At 41.7% G+C, this 18,588-nt stretch overlaps 1 protein-coding gene and 1 pseudogene across 3 annotated transcripts in view; one reads left to right on the top strand and one right to left on the bottom strand.

Annotated features, from left to right (window-relative positions):
• BEND5 (BEN domain containing 5) overlaps positions 1-18,588 on the bottom strand; it is a 1,240,338-nt gene that overhangs the window by 968,397 nt on the left and 253,353 nt on the right. The gene's annotated exons all lie outside the window — the stretch shown is intronic.
• LOC148044598 (uncharacterized) overlaps positions 1-18,588 on the top strand; it is a 74,209-nt pseudogene that overhangs the window by 32,772 nt on the left and 22,849 nt on the right.

Genomic DNA, 18,588 nt, shown 5'->3' with positions numbered 1-18,588 from the left:
ATCTGCCCTTAATTTTTTGACTTTTTGTTCTAATCGGATTTTCCACTTTGGCTTTGATGCTTTTTCTGTTGTGTGACTAGGTACTTTGATTTTAATGCCTAGTTCATTAGTGACTATTACAGCTGTGCTGTACTGGTTCGTTTCCAAGATGGATCCCGATTCAATTGTTGAAAACACTGCATTAACCATTTTCATGATAGGGGCCAAAATTTTCTTAGGCACAGTTTTTAATGATGGTAAACGTTGCCTTTCCTCATTAAGCAGAAAATGCTCCATGATCTTATCCTTCAATTCTTTTTGTTTTTGAGTTAGTTCATCAGTTGGTTCAGTGATAACTGGTTCTAGTGGTGGTGGTGTTATTTCCTCCCCGAGAGCTTCTTCTGGGAGTTCTACTATAATGTCTTTAGTTGTGTCTTGAATATCAGTTATTTCTGCTTGTGATATTGTTTTTTTGGTTTTGCAATTTGCCTGAATTTCCTCAAGTTCAACTTCACTAAACACTTTATTCCGTATAATAAATCGCCTTTGATTTGCTAGTCGTTGTTCACTAACATTTGAATCTGGATATTGTTCTTTCCATAATTCATACATTCGCTTTAAATAACCTCTTTTTTCTGGCTCTGAGTTGTAGTAACAGGCCATTATGGCACGGTTTTCATCTGCACTATATTTTTGTCGTTTTGTTGGCTGGTCCACTTGTAGCCCACTTGTCGACGGATGTTCAGGGACCCCAACATCCGCCGCGGCCCTTGTTAACCCGCGCGATGACTAATGTGGTATAAAATTTTTATTCGTTTCTTTCACCATATTGTATGGGTTGGCGGGGTTTTTTTATGGGGCCAGTTGCCAACCTGATCCCAACCCTCCTCCTTTCTCATCCGGGCTTGGGACCGGCACCGGCGGAGTTGTTGTTTTTGTTGTTGTTGTTGTTATTATTGTTATTATTATTGTTGTTGTTGTTGTGTTAATTTTTTGTGAGATTCACAGCCTTTGGGGCTGGTTGGTAGTCTAACAGCTTGAGTCCTAACTAAGGACCTAGGAACTGTTAAGGTAACATTGGAGGATATAAGTTGTTCCAAGTAGGGTGATTTTTTGTAGAGTCAGAATGTTCAAGTTAGGTAAATTTAGAATTTTCAAATAGCGAGGTAGCCCTTTAGGTATTGCTCCAAGGGCTCCAATTACAATTGGGACAATACATGATTTCTTTTTCCACAGTCGCTCAACCTCAATTTGCAAGTCCTGGTATTTTGTGATTTTTTTCTTGCTGTTTATCTTCAATTCGTGCATCACCAGGTATTGCAATGTCAATGAACCATACTTTTTTCTTTTCAATTATTGTTATGTCAGGTGTGTTGTAGGCCAAGTGCCTGTCAGTCTTGATTATGAAGTCCCACAAGATTTTGCCTTTCTTATTCTCTAAAACCTTCTCAACCTGATTGTCCCAGTGTATTTTGCTGTACTCAAATCCAAACATTTGGCACAATTTCCAGTAAATAATCTTAGCAACACGGTCATGGCATTGTAGGTAGTCAGTTTGTGAAATTTTGCTGATCAAGTGGTCGACTGTCTCATTACAGAGGTGACATTTGCTGTTGGTGGTTACATGTTGAATTTTTGCCTTCATGCAGTTTGTGGCTAAGGCTTGTTCTTGAGCTGCCAAAGTAAAGCCTTCTGTTTCATTTTTCAGTATTCCTGATCTTAACCAGTTCCAAGTTAGTTTTTGGTCATTTTTGCCTTCAATACTTTTCAAGTATTGGCCATGCATAACTTTGCTTTTCAAATGTTCAGCTCACTTCTCAATTACTTCTTTCTTATATTCAGCTTTTAAGTTAGTTGTCTTCAAAAGGCTTCCTTTATTTACTTCCTTAATCATTGGTTCTTCACTTTTCTGGATGTAATCATTCAAGCTGTGTCTTTCTTCTTCCACAGTCTATTTTACTTGTAGGAGTTCTCGACCACCCTCTGCTCTTGGTAGATACAATTGGTCAACATCACTTTTGGGGTGGAAAGCATGATTCATTATCATAAGCTTCCTTGTTTTTCTGTCCAAATTGTCCAACTCCATCTGGGTCCAGTCAATTATTCCTGCAGAGTATCGAATTACAGGTATAGCCCAGGTATTTATGGCTTTTATGATGTTTCCTCCACTCAGTTTAGACTTTAATATCTTGCAAATTCGTCAAATGTACTTGGCTGAGGTTAATTCCTTGACTTTATTATGCATTAAGTCAGAGGTCTCTAAAATCCCCAAGTATTTGTAGCCTTCTTCTGGTTTTACTGCCTTTATCATTTCTTCATTCTCAACTTGTATTTCATCATCTTCTAGGACAGTGGTTCCCAAACTTGGCAACTTTAAGACTTGTGGACTTCAACTCCCAGAGTTCTCCAGCCAGAAGAGCTAGCTGGAGAATCCTGGGAGTTGAAGTCCACAAGTCTTAAAGTTGCCAAGTTTGGGAACCACTGTTCTAGGACCTTGCCTGCCTTGGTTGCCATTGTTGCTGTTGTTGTCAATTCCAAACTGCATACCAATGTCTTGGCTAAATTCTTTTGTGCTTTCAATTAATAAATTCAGTTCAGCTTTTGTTTTACCAAACAGCTTCAAATCATCCATGTATACCAAGTGTGAAATTTTCAGCCCTTTTTTGCAAGTTCGTATCCACAGTTCAAAATTGTTGTCAGTGGTAGCATTGAGAGTATAAAAAGTAGGGGTGAAAGGGAATCGCCCTGGAAAATGCCTCATTTAATTTCAACTTCACCCAGTTCTTCTCCATTAGCCATAAGCTTCGTTTTCCAGAGGTTCATTGAAGTTTCCATGAATTTTTGTATGTTGCTGCTAATGCCAAAGATTTTCAGGCATTTCTTGATCCACCTATGGGGAACTGAATCAAATGCTTTCTTATAGTCTATCCAAGCCGTGAACAGGTTGGTTCATCTTTTCTTTGAATTCTTTAAGATTAGTTTTTTAATTAGCAGTTGGTCCTTTGATCCTCTTGACTTTTTGCAGCATCCTTTCTGTTCTACAGGAAGCAAGTCATTTCTTTCCAAGTATCTGTAAATTTGGTTTGCAATGATACCAGTAAGGAGCTTGTATGTTGTTGGCAAACAGGTGATTGGTCTATAGTTTCCAGGGTCCTTTCCTTTTTCTTTATCTTTTTGGATCAAAAATGTCCTTCCAGTTGTCATCATTCATCATTGTCAGGTGTTTTTAAGATCTGGTTCATTTGGGCTGCCAATCTTTCGTGCATACTTGTAAGTGCCTTTAGCCAGAAACCATGTAGCTCATCTGTCCAGGTGCACTCCAATTCTTCACTTTTCTTCACTGCCTTTGCACCATTTCTTTTGTTATTTTCACATCTTCCATTTTATGCACTTTAATAGAATCCTCAACCTGCTTGATCCATGTTGCATTTCTGTTGTACTTCTTGTTGTTTTCCCACAAATTCTTCCAGAATTTCAGAGTTTTCTCTTTATCAGGTTTTTCATTTGTTGTTACTCCATCTCCACTTTCTAAGCTCTTATAAAACTGGTGCTGATTTGCTCTGAACTGTGAATTTTCCTTGAACTGAGTTACTCAATTTTCATACCATTTAATCTTTTCAGCAATGGCAACAACTCTCTGCTTCAGCTCTTCAATTACTACAGCAATTTCCTTATTCTCCAAATCGTATCTTGCTTCCAGGCTGCTTTTGACCTGCTTGTTCTTTAGCTGACCTTGCCTTAAGTTCTTCAAGTTGCTCAAGTCTCCACGAAATTTTTTGATCTTCAATTCCAACCGAATTTTCCACTTAGGCTTCCCCTTCTTGCCTCTTTGGTTCCTTTGTATTTTCAAACCCAATTCTTTGGTGGTTATGAAGGCAGGTGCATAAATCAGCTGGTTTGTTTCAGCTAATGTAGTGATTTGAATGGTTTGCACAGCCTCATTGACCTTTTTTAGTACATTTTTCAATTTTTTCCGGTTCACTTGGTTCATAATTTGTGCAACTTTCTATGAATAAAAAAGAATGCTACCACTTTAACAGTCTGCTCCCATCCATGAAGGCATTAAAGAATATTTTCATTGTGCATTATTTTTCCTTTCCTGACCCTAGAGTAAACGCAGAGAAAACAAAAGTACTTTCAGCGTGTGATATCCAAAACTCTAATGGAACTTATACTTCAAAGTCGCTAAAGTGCTGTTGAAAATGTTTCCTTGGTAGTTTGAATTAGACACTCATTGTTCTAGTCCAAATGGGGCTTAGTTATTCATTGTAACTCTCCTTCCTCTCCTTGGTTTAATAGAATTCATCCCCTTACTGGGATAAAAATAAATCTTCATAGAAAACCAATCAAATGTGACAATGCTATCTGATTTTTCATAATTACATATACATTCTGTATTTGAAGTTATAACAGTAAAGTAAGGCTTGTTCACATGTCTCCACCACATATCCATTTTAAACCTATTACAAACAGAAATGATTTTTCATGAGGGAAAGATTAAAGATGACCAGATTTAACCATACAGTCAAATAGCTAAAAATGTACTTTCTTAAATAAGTTGTTATAACAGTTTATACCTTCAACAATAAAAAAATAAAATATTTTGCATTTATTTTGTAATTACACAGTGTCAGGGTTCCAAATAGCATCCCAAATTAAATTAGAGTCCATGGAAAAGTACTGCTCAAAGTTTCACCTCAAAATCTGAAAGCTTCCTGGTTTTCCCCACCCAGTTGAAAGTTCACGATCTTGCCCCACAAGTCCCTCACAGAGAAAGCTGTTTACCCTGGCTTTAGGAAAAGGGAGGTCAATAGCATATGCTTATGACAATTAGACAATTAGAATTTTAGCAGATACAGCTTTTCCCAGGAGATATAACAGAAGAAACTTGGAGTTACTCAATGGCTACTCTGCAATTGAGAAGAGAAGAGAAGATGGAGGACCTTAAAAAGAAAACATTGCCACCTACTTCTACTAATTCAACAATGCCCCCTCTAGCCACAGCAAAAGACTGCTGAAGTGGGATTTGATTCAGTCTTCTTGCTGTAAAACAAATCCATTAAAGCAAACTTTCAAACAAACAGGCAAAACCTCGTTGGCCACAGCAGATTCAATTATTGCAGGACAAGGTAGCAGTTAACATTGCGCTGGAAGAGGCAAAACAGCAGATCTATTTTCCTTTGATCTTTCACGGATTTTACTTGGAGTTCAGACCAGATACTACAAGAAATTCACTCTTCCTGATTTGGACAGATTCCAACTGTTTTTGGACAGCACAGCTTTGAGTTTTACTCATGCCAATAATACATTGATCATCACATATCAAAAGCCAACAGAAATACTAGCTGCAGAAGAGGAGCTGCAAAAAGAACTAAAGAAGATCAAAGCTGCTAATAATGGGGAAGGAGACTGCAAGACACAGTAGTCAAAAGTTTTGAGAATATTCTTACCACTCCCTCTGGCTGCTGGAAGTCTGAAATTACATCTTTGTCTTTGAAGTCAGACACACTGTTAGCGTTGCTATAGAGACAAGGCGGGTAATGGCCTCCACAGAGAGGAGGTTGAAGTTTTAGCCTCGGAGGATGCTTCATTTGGACTCAAGCGCGCAACTTCATCTCTCTTCTCCCTTCCAACTCCGAGGAATGAAAGCTTTCCAGGCGGATTTGGCTCTGCTCTGCTTCTTCTTCCTTCTCAGCCAAGGGCTTTGCGAGGGACCGAGAGAGAGAGGGAGCGCTGGGACCGCGGTCAACGGCGGGCCGCTGCCGCTGTTGGGTCCTAGAGCGAGCCCGCCCACCACTTCGGCCCCGCTGCCGCCATGCAGAGGGCCGCCTATCTGGGCTTCCTGTGCTGCTTCCAGGCCCCCGTGGAGGAGGAGGACGAGGAGCTCACCCCCCCAACTGCCGCCAGCTGCCCCAACCGCCTCGGACTTGCGCTGAGTGCCTTCCCTGCAAAGCTCAGACAAAGGCCCGGTCTCAGGCCAGGCTGCGGGAGGCAGCGGAGGAGAGCCCCGTACTGGAGTTGGAGACCCGGAGAACGCCAACCCGAGCTCTCCCCCAAGCGGTCGATAACGTCCCCTGCTTGGAGGTTCCCCTGCTGCAGTTAAGGGACTTTTTGGGGACAAGACCGTCGGAACTGCTGAAGCCCCCCTTAAGACATCTCACCCTTCCTTCTCTGTTTGGAGTGTCAGAAGGTTCAGTGCTGCCTCTCAAGCTACTTTCTCCCAAGTGCCAGGCTTGGCTGATAACAATGGGGGGGACTGGCCAGGCACCCAGGTTACAGATCTGCCTCCATCTCAGTTCAGCTCCCCTCCCTCCACCCTTCCTCCCCCTCCTCCTCTCCCCTCTTTCCCTTTTGGGACATTCAATTTTTTACCGTTCTTAAATTATTTTAATTGCCATCTATTTAGGAACGACGTTTTTTAGCCGGTTTGCTGGGTGTATGAGTGTATGAATGTGAGAGAAAATGTGCCCACTTTTAATTTAATTTATTGTATTTTAATAATTATTGTGGGGTGTGTCTGAAGAGTGTTTGATTGGTGAATATGGTAGGACCAGGAGTGCGACCTGGAGTCCCGTCCACTGAGTGCAGAAGCAGAAGTGGATGGGGGCCCAGACTCACCTCCCGTCCTGGTGTGAATGGAATACATGGCCTGCCGGGAAGAATGGGGGCCATGGGTGAGGGGGGTCTACGGGGAAGGGGGGATGTCAGAGCATTTCAGTTACGACTGGGAGGGGCAGATATGATGGGAGCTGTAGGGCTAGCCATTACCGGGGAAGAAGGACTCGCTACATTACAGTGATTGCTTGTTCCGGCCCCTCAGGCTCAACTCAAGGACCTGGTGGCAGAGGAGTACAGGGCCCTGGTCTCAGGTTGTTGTTGCTAACTGCCAGGTCAGTTGTGAACAAAGCCCCTCTCGTCTGGGATTTAATATTAGACGACGAGGCAGACCTGGCATGTATAACCGAAACCTGGCTGAGCCAAGAGGGAGGAGTCCCCCTCTCAGAAATGTGTCCAGATGGGTTTCAGGTGCTCCACCAACCACGACATCAGTAAAGGGGTGGGGGAGTAGCAGTTATTGTCCGAAGATCGTTAGTTCCTCGCAGGATTCCTGCCCCAGAGATTGTGGGGTGTGAGTCTCTCCTCTTGAAGTTGGACCTAAGGGTTCAATTGGGCTTGCTGTTGATGTACCTGCCTCCCAGCTGCATCACGACAGCCCTGCCTGTGCTGCTAGAGGAAGTAGCCGGGTTGGCGGTGGAGTTCCCCAGACTAATAGTACTGGGGGACTTTAATCTGCCGTCTCTTGGTGAGCACTCAGATGGGGCACAGGAGTTCATGGCTTCCATGAACACCGTGGACTTGACCCAGGTAGTTCAGGGTCCGACTCATAGAGCGGGACACACGCTTGACCTTGTATTTCTCTCAGGGCAGTGGAGACGTGATCTTGAGTTAAGGGGAATAGAGACCTTGCCCTTGTCATGGTCAGATCACTCCTTGCTGAGGCTTGATTTCAGGGAGGTGGAGCCGATTAAGTGGTTCCGCCCCAGGCGCCTGATGGACCCTGAGGGGTTTCAGAGGAAGTTTGAAGAGATACCTGAACTCCCTTGTCCGCAATCCGGCCGAGTCTTTGGTCACTGCCTGGAACATTGTGGCAGCTGGAGCAGTGGATCAGATTGCGCCTTTGAGGCCTCTCCATGGCAGTGGATCCAGGAAGGCACCTTGGTTTGCCGAGGAACTCCGGGAGATGAAGCGCCAAAAGAGACACCTAGAGCGATGTTGGAGGGCTAGTAACTCTGAGTCTGATCGATCACTACTAAGAGCCTTTATTAGGACTTATCTAGTGGCGATACGGGCGGCAAAATGTACACATTTTTCCGCTCTTATTGCGTCTGCAGAATCTTGCCCAGCCGCCCTGTTTAGGGTGACCTGCTCCCTCCTGAAAGGTGAGGAGGCTGGGGAACCCTTGCAGGGAAGAGCTGAGGAGTTTGCTCAGTTTCTGTCGGATAAAATCACTCAGATTCGGACAGACCTGGACTCCGCTTGGGCAGTACCAGCCGAGATGCCGAGGGCTAGTCTTAATCAGATTTTTTGGGATGAGTTTGAATTTGTGACCCCTGAGGAAGTGGACAAGGCCATGGGAGCGATGAGTGCCTCCACCTGTTTACTGGACCCATGCCCCTCCTGGCTGGTTTCGACCAGCAGAGAAGTGACACGAGGCTGGCTCCAGATGATTACCAACGCATCTTTGCAGGAGGGCTTTTCCCCGCAACCATTAAAGGAAGCAGTGGTAAGACCCCTCCTCAAGAAGCCTTCCCTGGACTCAGCTATTTTGAAAAACTATCATCCTGTCTCCAACCTTCCTTTTTTAGGGAAGGTTGTTGAGAAGGTGGTGGCGCTTCAACTCCGATGGACCTTGAATGAAACAGATTATCTAGACTCCTTTCAGTCTGGTTTCAGGCCTGGGTACAGCACGGAAACCGCTTTGGTCGCCCTGACCAATGATCTCTGGCGGGCGAGGCATAGAGGATATTCCTCTATCCTGGTGCTTCTTGACCTCTCAGCGGCCTTTGATACCATCAACCATGGTATCCTTCTGTGGCGCCTAGGGGAGGTGGGAGTGAGAGGCATCGTTTTACGGTGGTTCTCCTCTTACCTCTCTGACAGGTCGCAGTCGATGTTGGTCAGGGGGCAAAGGTCGACCCCTAGGCCCCTCAAGTGTGGTGTGCCGCAGGGTTCGGTCTTGTCCCCCCTCCTATTTAACATCTACATGAAGCCGCTGGGTGAGATCATGCGACAGCATGGGGTAAAGTACCACCAATATGTGGACGATACTGAATTGCATTTTTCTGCCCCGTGCCAGCTCAGTGTAGCAGTGGACGTGATGTGCCGATGCCTGGAGGCTGTTAGGATCTGGATGGGGGTGAACAAACTTGTGCTCCATCCAGATAAGACTGAGTGGCTTTGGATGTTGCCCCCGAAGGACTGCTTGGACAGTCCATCCTTAACCCTAGGGGGTGAAAATTTATGCCCCTCAGAGAGGGATTGCAATTTGGGAGTCCTCCTAGATTCGCAGCTGAAACTGGAACATCATCTGTCGGCTGTGACCAGGGGGGCCTTTGCCCAAGTTCATCTGGTGTACCAATTGCGGCCCTATTTGGATCGGGAGGCACTTCAAATGGTCACTCACGCCCTTGTCACCTCAAACCTGGATTATTGCAATGCGCTCTGCATGGGGCTACCCTTGAAAAGCGTTCGGAGACTGCAGTTAGTTCAGAATGTGGCCGTGCGAGCGATATTGGGTGTGCCGAGGTACACCCACATTACACCTGTCCTCTGTGAGCTGCACTGGCTACCAATTGGTCTCCGGACTCAATTCAAGGTGTTGGTTATTACCTTTAAAGTCCTACATGGCTTAGGGCCAGAGTACCTTCGAGACCGCCTGATGCCACATACCTCCCAGCTGCCAGTAAGATCCCACAGATTGGGCCTCCTTCAGATGCCATCAGCCAGACAATGTCGGCTGGCGAGCCCTCGAAGGAGAGCCTTCTCTGTGGCTGCTCCGACTCTCTGGAACCATCTACGCTTTGGTCTAACTCCTCAGGGAAAGCTCTGATCACCAAACGGAGTGGTTTTTTAGCTTTCCCGACTCAGGACACCCCTAATAGGGGTTTGTTGTTCATATCTGAGCTCTGGGTCAAAGAGATCAGGACCATACCCACACCCATGGCCTTCAGGAAAGCTGTAAAAACTTGGCTGTTCTGGCAGGCCTGGGGCTGTTGACCTCACTGTTGAGGTCCAGCCCCGATTAGAATGAATGTATGAGGGTGTTGCTGTTTTTAAACTGTTTCTTTTCTCGTTATATTTTTTTTCCTCTTATTTTTTGTAAGATGCCCAGAGTCCTTCGGGATTGGGTGGCATATAAATATATTTAATAATAATAATAATAATAATAATAATAATAATAATAATAATAATAATAATAATAGTCGGTGGGGCCCGACTAGTAACCAATGCCAAATCCGGCGAAATAACTGGCCGCTGTGATACAATTGTATAATAATAATAATAATAATAATAACAAAAAAATATAGTGCAGATGAAAACCGTGCCATAATGGCCTGTTACTACAACTCAGAGCCAGAAAAAAGAGGCTATTTAAAGCGAATGTATGAATTATGGAAACAACAATATCCAGATTCAAATGTTAGTGAACAATGACTAGCAGATCAAAGGCGATTTATTATACGGAATAAAGTGTTTAGTGAAGTTGAACATGAGGAAATTCAGGCAAATTGCAAAACCAAAAAAACAATATCACAAGCGGAAATAACTGATATTCAAGACACAACTAAAGACATTATAGTAGAACTCCCAGAAGAAGCTCTCGGAGAGGAAATAACATCACCACCACTAGAACCAGTTATCACTGAACCAACTGATGAACTAACTCAAAAACAAAAAGAATTGAAGGATAAGATCATGGAGCATTTTATGCTTAATGAGGAAAGGCAACGTTTAACATCACTAAAAACTGTGCCTAAGAAAATTGTGGCCCCTATCATAAAAATGGTTAATGCAGTGTTTTCAACAATTGAACCGGGATCCATCTTGGAAACAAACCAGTTAATGTACAGCGCAGCTGTAATAGTCACTAATGAACTAGGCATTAAAATTAAACTACCTAGTCACACAACAGAAAAAGCATCAAAGCCAAAGTGGAAAATCCGTTTAAAACAAAAAATAAAAAAATTAAGGGCAGATGCTAGTAACTTAAAGGACATGCATGAGCAACGGCTTAAAAACAACAAAATCATAGATCAGCTAATCAGAAGATATAGATTGGATACAAGAAACATCAATGAAGCTGTAGAGATTGTAAAACAGCAGATAACAGCAACAGCTAGAAAAATTGAAAGATATGAGGCATGAAACATCCAATATAAACAAAATCAGCAATTTCGATCAGACCAACGGTGTTTTTATCAAAGTCTTAATGTGAATGGTGACACCAAAAGTGAAAAACCAGAAAAACAGGCCACAGTTGAATTCTGGAAAGAATTGTGGGAAAATGCAAAGGACTACAACAAGGAAGCAAAGTGGATACATGACTTTGAGAAAAGCATTGGCAACAAACAAATGCAAGTATTAGAAATAACAACTGAGATGGTCAAAAATCGAGTTAAAAAGGTAAAGAATTGGACATCACCTGGAAAGGACCAATTACATGGTTTCCAGCTCAAATATCTGACCAGTTTACATGCAATATTGGCCAGGCAACTGAATGAAATTTTACAAAAGGGCCAAATTGATGAATGGTTGACAACTGGAAAAACATACTTGATTCAGAAAGATGCAACTAAAGGAACAACACCTGAAAACTACAGACCAATAACATGCTTGCCAACAACCTTCAAATTCCTTACAGGCATTATTGCAGATAACATGATGGATTATTTGGAAACAAACAACATCTTGCCAGTAGAGCAAAAAGGCAACAAAAGAAGGAGCAGGGGCACAAAAGATCAGCTTCTAATTGATAAAATGATATTAGAAAATTGTAAGAACAGAAAAACGAACTTGAATATGGTCTGGATTGATTACAAAAAGGCATTTGACTCACTGCCACATAGTTGGATCATAAAATGCTTAGAAACAACAGGCATTAGCAAAAATATTACATCCTTTACTGAAAAGGCGATGAAACAATGGAGAACTGAGTTGGCAGTAGGGAATGAGATCTACGGAATGGTTAATATCAAGCGAGGAATTTTCCAGGGTGATTCACTTTCTCCTCTTCTCTTCATCATCGCAATGATCCCACTATCAGTAATCCTAAAAAAAAAATGAAATTAGGCTACCAAACAGCCAAAGAAGCTGAAAAAATTTCGCATTTACTATATATGGATGATTTGAAACTCTATGGAAAGTCAGAAATAGAAATCCAATCATTGACAAACACAGTCCGAGTATTCAGCACCGATATTTCAATGCAGTTTGGCATGGAAAAATGCGCCACTGTATCCATAAAAAGGGGCAAAATCACTGCATGTGAGGGAATTGAAATGCCCAATTAATTAAATGCAAAGAAAATGAAGCCTACAAATACTTAGGCATTCTGCAGTTGCATAACATCAAGCATGGAGAAGTAAAAACTATTGTCAGGCGAGAGTACACCAACAGAGTTAGGAAAAATTTGAAATCTAAATTGAATGGTGGAAATACAATCAAGGCCATAAATACCTGGGCAATACCAGTTATAAGATACACAGCTGGTATAGTTAACTGGACACAAGCTGATTTGGACCTTATGGACCGAAAAACCAGGAAACTAATGACAATGCACTACAGTTTACATCCACGTGGTGATACTGATAGACTATATCTGCCCCGAAAATCAGGTGGCAGAGGATTATTACAAGTGAAGCAAACAGTTGAAGAAAAAAAACATGCACTGGCTGATTATTTAAAAGAAAGTCAAGAACATCTATTAATCGAAGTAAAGAACAAAAATCTACTGAAAGCCCAACAGACGAAACAAGAATACAGAAAAGATGTGATAAAATCAAGAATGGAGAGTTGGCAGAACAAAGCACTGCATGGTCAATTTCTGGAAAAAATAAAAGATAAAGTGGACAGTGAACAAACTTGGTTATGGTTAACAACAGGTACATTAAAGAAAGAAACAGAGTCACTAATCCTGGCTGCGCAAGAACAAGCTATCTGCACAAATGCCATTAAGGCCAAAATCAAAAAATCCTCTGATGATGCCAAATGCAGACTTTGCAAAGAAGCCGATGAAACTGTTGATCACATATTCAGCTGCTGTAAAAAAATCACACAGACTGATTATAAATTGCGGCACAATTCAGTAGCACAAATGATCCATTGGAATTTGTGCAAAAATTATAATATTAAAACAGCAACAAACTGGTGGGAACATCAGCCTGAAAAAGTCACCGAAAATCAGATGGTCAAGATCTTGTGGGATTTCCGTATACAAACCGACAAAATACTGGCGCATAATACACCAGACATCACACTGGTTGAGAAAAATAAGGTCACAATCATAGACATCGCAATACCAGGTGATAGCAGGGTCGCCGAGAAGGAACATGAAAAAATCGCAAGATACCAGGACTTAAAAATCGAAATTCAACGACTATGGCACAAACCAGCAGTGGTAATTCCAGTGGTAATTGGCACACTGGGTGCTATTCCAAAAGCACTGGAATTACATTTAAAACAGTTAAAAATTGACAAAATCACCATCAGTCAAATGCAAAAAGCTGCACTGCTTGGATCTGCACGCATATTACGAAAATACGTTACGACGTCCTAGGCCCCTGGGTGGGGCCCGACTAGTAACCAATGCCAAATCCGGCAAAACAACTGGCCGCTGTGATACAATTGTATAATAATAATAATAATAATAATAATAATAATAACAACAACAACAACAACAACAACAACAACAACAACTCCGCCGTTGCCGGTCCCAAGCCCGGATGAGAAAGGAGGAAGGTTGGGATCAGGTTGGCATCTGATCCCGTAAAAAAACCCCCGCCAACCCATACAATATGGTGAAAAAAATGAATAAGAATTCCATACCGCATCGGTCGTCGCGCGGGTTAACAAGGGCCGCGGCGGATGTTGGGGTCCCTGGACATCCGTCGACAAGTGGGCTACAAGTGGACCAGCCATCAAAATGACAAAAATATAGTGCAGATGAAAACCGTGCCATAATGGCCTGTTACTACAACTCAGAGCCAGAAAAAAGAGGATATTTAAAGCGAATGTATGAATTATGGAAACAACAATATCCAGATTCAAATGTTAGTGAACAATGACTAGCAGATCAAAGGCGATTTATTATACGGAATAAAGTGTTTAGTGAAGTTGAACATGAGGAAATTCAGGCAAATTGCAAAACCCAAAAAACAATATCACAAGCGGAAATAACTGATATTCAAGACACAACTAAAGACACTATAGTAGAACTCCCAGAAGAAGCTCTCGGTGAGGAAATAACATCACCACCACTAGAACCAGTTATCACTGAACCAACTGATGAACTAACTCAAAAACAAAAAGAATTGAAGGATAAGATCATGGAGCATTTTCTGCTTAATGAGGAAAGGCAACGTTTACCATCACTAAAAACTGTGCCTAAGAAAATTTTGGCCCCTATCATGAAAATGGTTAATGCAGTGTTTTCAACAATTGAACCGGGATCCATCTTGGAAACAAACCAGTTAATGTACAGCGCAGCTGTAATAGTCACTAATGAACTAGGCATTAAAATCAAAGTACCTAGTCACACAACAGAAAAAGCATCAAAGCCAAAGTGGAAAATCCGTCTAGAACAAAAAATCAAAAAATTAAGAGCAGATGCTAGTAACTTAAAGAACATGCATGAGCAACGGCTTAAAAACAACAAAATCATAGATCGGCTAATCAGAAGATATAGATTGGATACAAGAAACATCAATGAAGCTGTAGAGATTGTAAAACAGCAGATAACAGCAACAGCTAGAAAAATTGAAAGATATGAGGCACGAATCATCCAATATAAACAAAATCAGCAATTTCGATCAGACCAACGGCGTTTTTATCAAAGTCTTAATGTGAATGGTGACACCAAAAGTGAAAAACCAGAAAAGCAGGCCACAGTTGAATTCTGGAAAGAATTGTGGGAAAATGCAAAGGACTACAACAAGGAAGCAAAGTGGATACATGACTTTGAGAAAAGCATTGGCAACAAACAAATGCAAGTATTAGAAATAACAACTGAGATGATCAAATTTCGAGTTAAAAAGGTAAAGAATTGGACATCACCTGGAAAGGACCAATTACATGGTTTCTGGCTCAAATATCTGACCAGCTTACATGCAATATTGGCCAGGCAACTGAATGAAATTTTACAAAAGGGCCAAATTGATGAATGGTTGACAACTGGAAAAACATACTTGATTCAGAAAGATCCAACTAAAGGAACAACACCTGAAAACTATAGACCAATAACATGCTTACCAACAACCTTCAAATTACTCACAGGCATTATTGCAGATAACATGATGGATTATTTGGAAACAAACAACATCTTGCCATTAGAGCAAAAAGGCAACAAAAGAAGGAGCAGGGGCACAAAAGATCAGCTTCTAATTGATAAAATGATATTAGAAAATTGTAAGAACAGAAAAACGAACTTGAATATGGTCTGGATTGATTACAAAAAGGCATTTGACTCACTACCACATAGTTGGATCATAAAATGCTTAGAAACAACTGGCATTAGCAAAAATATTACATCCTTTACTGAAAAGGCGATGAAACAATGGAGAACTGAGTTGGCGGTAGGGAATGAGATCTACGGAATGGTTAATATCAAGCGAGGAATTTTCCAGGGTGATTCACTTTCACCTCTTCTCTTCATCATTGCAATGATCCCACTATCAGTAATCTTAAAAAAAATGAAATTAGGCTACCAAACAGCCAAAGAAGCTGAAAAAATTTCGCATTTACTATATATGGATGATTTGAAACTCTATGGAAAGTCAGAAATAGAAATCCAATCATTGACAAACACAGTCCGAGTATTCAGCACCGATATTTCAATGCAGTTTGGCATGGAAAAATGCGCCACTGTATCCATAAAAAGGGGCAAAATCACTGCATCTGAGGGAATTGAAATGCCCAATGGCCAACTAATTAAATGCAAAGAAAATGAAGCCTACAAATACTTAGGCATTCTGCAGTTGGATAACATCAAGCATGGAGAAATAAAAACTATTGTCAGGCGAGAGTACACCAACAGAGTTAGGAAAATTTTGAAATCTAAATTGAATGGTGGAAATACAATCAAGGCCATAAATACCTGGGCAATACCAGTTATAAGATACACAGCTGGCATAGTTAACTGGACACAAGCTGATTTGGACCTTTTGGACCGAAAAACCAGGAAACTAATGACAATGCACTACAGTTTACATCCACGTGGTGATACTGATAGACTATATCTGCCCCGAAAATCAGGTGGCAGAGGATTATTACAAGTGAAGCAAACAGTTGAAGAAGAAAAACATGCACTGGCTGATTATTTAAAAGACACTCAAGAACATCTATTAATCAAAGTAAAGAACAAAAATCTACTGAAGGCCCAACAGACAAAACAAGAATACAGAAAAGATGTGATAAAATCAAGAATGGAGAGTTGGCAGAACAAAGCACTGCATGGTCAATTTCTGGAAAAAATAAAAGATAAAGTGGACAGTGAACAAACTTGGTTATGGTTAAAAACAGGTACATTAAAGAAAGAAACAGAGTCACTAATCCTGGCTGCGCAAGAACAAGCTATCCGCACAAATGCCATTAAGGCCAAAATCGAAAAATCCTCTGATGATGCCAAATGCAGACTTTGCAAAGAAGCTGATGAAACTGTTGATCACATACTCAGCTGCTGTAAAAAAATCGCGCAGACTGATTATAAATTGCGGCACAATTCAGTAGCACAAATGATCCATTGGAATTTGTGCAAAAATTATAATATTAAAACAGCAACAAACTGGTGGGAACATCAGCCTGAAAAAGTCACCGAAAATCAGATGGTCAAGATCTTGTGGGATTTCCGTATACAAACCGACAAAATACTGGCGCATAATACACCAGACATCACACTGGTTGAGAAAAATAAGGTCACAATCATAGACATCGCAATACCAGGTGATAGCAGGGTCGCCGAGAAGGAACATGAAAAAATCGCAAGATACCAGGACTTAAAAATCGAAATTCAACGACTATGGCACAAACCAGCAGTGGTAATTCCAGTGGTAATTGGCACACTGGGTGCTATTCCAAAAGCACTGGAATTACATTTAAAACAGTTAAAAATTGACAAAATCACCATCAGTCAAATGCAAAAAGCCGCACTGCTTGGATCTGCACGCATATTACGAAAATACGTTACGACGTCCTAGGCCCCTGGGTGGGGCCCGACTAGTAACCAATGCCAAATCCGGCGAAACAACTGGCCGCTGTGATACAATTGTACAACAACAACAACAAAAACAACAACAACAACAACAACAACAATAATAATAATAATAGTCGGTGGGGCCCGACTAGTAACCAATGCCAAATCCGGCGAAACAACTGGCCGCTGTGATACAATTGTATAGTAATAATAACAACAACAACAACAACAACAATATGGTCCAATCTTCCACTGCCATGCTGGCAGTTCCACCCATCCAGTTCCGGTCAGGTGCCGAGGTGCAGAGACAAAGGATGATCTTGGCTTTCTGGAAGGAATTTTGTTTTGGCTACATAGCATTTAACTCCATACAATCCCGCCTTCTATTTTCCCACAATAAAAAAGGCATAGCAGCATAAGAGAAAGTGTGACAGGCCAAAGAACCAACAGGAATATGGCTGCAGGCCTGACACAACCTAAGGGAAAAATTAAAATGAGTAGAAATTACATATAAAACAATTTCTAAAAGAACAAATAAAAATCTAACACTAAAACTATCTTCAGTTCTATAGTTAAAAGGAGACAATGTTTTCTTTTTTCTTTTTAATGAATCAAAAAAACGGTGTGATACTCTGAAGGTAGTTAACTAGTCCTATCTCCAGTCCCTGAGGAATCCTTGGATGTTTCAGACTGCAATGAGATACTACTTCATCATTTTATAGCATCTCCTCTGCATATGTGCGAACTATTTTTCATGTTCCGTCTAGGTCTCCAACATCACATTAAGACAGGCCAAATGGCAGATTAGCTTTTGGTGTGCTGGGTAATGAAAACCCAATCCTTGGTGGTATAAGCAGGACAAAACCACTGACTTAATTAAGCATACTAAACCATAGTTTAAACTGGGTTTACCTGTCCCTTACAGCAGCAAAAATTACAACAGTACTGAAAAAAGTGAGTAATGACAATTTTTCACACTTACGACCTTTACAGCATCCCCAAGGTCACGTAATCAAAATTCAGAAACTTGGCAACTGACTCACATTTATGATGGTTGCGGTGTCCCACGGTCATGTGATCACCTTTTGAGACCATCTGACAAGCAAAATCAATGGAGAAGCCAGATGTCAGCCTCTGCTTTGCTGCTGCTTTGGCTGCCATTGAAACGGGGAGGGGGGGCATGGTATTTGGGAGGGGACTACTAATTGTGCTGGAGGAAGATTCTGGAGTTTCTGCTGCCTGTCTTACTGCGCATGCGGAGGATGGTTTCCCGCCAAGGCCAACGGCACCGACATTCCATCTTGGTGATGCCTTTCGAAGTTATCTCGCACCTGACACTTGGGAGAATTATGATTGGACTGTGACTGGGATGCCAAGGGGTGGGGAATGGGTTATTCTATATATCATTTGCTTTCGCGCCTAAATAATCAGTCTTCGCTTTGCTACGCTTCTGTTCATTTATAATTAGTAAAAGTACACTTGATTTCTATCAATGGAGTCTTGTGATTTTCTTTCCTGATTATCCAATGAAGGAGTGCTGACAATAAGCGAAGACTCACTCACACCCCACCAGGAGTTTACAACCAACCATGGGGGGTGTACTCACAAGAAGGAACGAAGAAAATGTCATTGCGAGCGAGCGA

This window comes from Thamnophis sirtalis, unplaced genomic scaffold (assembly GCF_051295495.1).
Source record: "Thamnophis sirtalis isolate CommonGarterSnake01/CBP01778 unplaced genomic scaffold, rThaSir2_p1.2 scaffold_7, whole genome shotgun sequence".
NCBI lineage: Eukaryota > Metazoa > Chordata > Lepidosauria > Squamata > Natricidae > Thamnophis > Thamnophis sirtalis.
The sequence above is the reverse complement of the archived record's forward strand: the minus strand, read 5'-3'. Positions and strand labels throughout refer to the sequence as shown.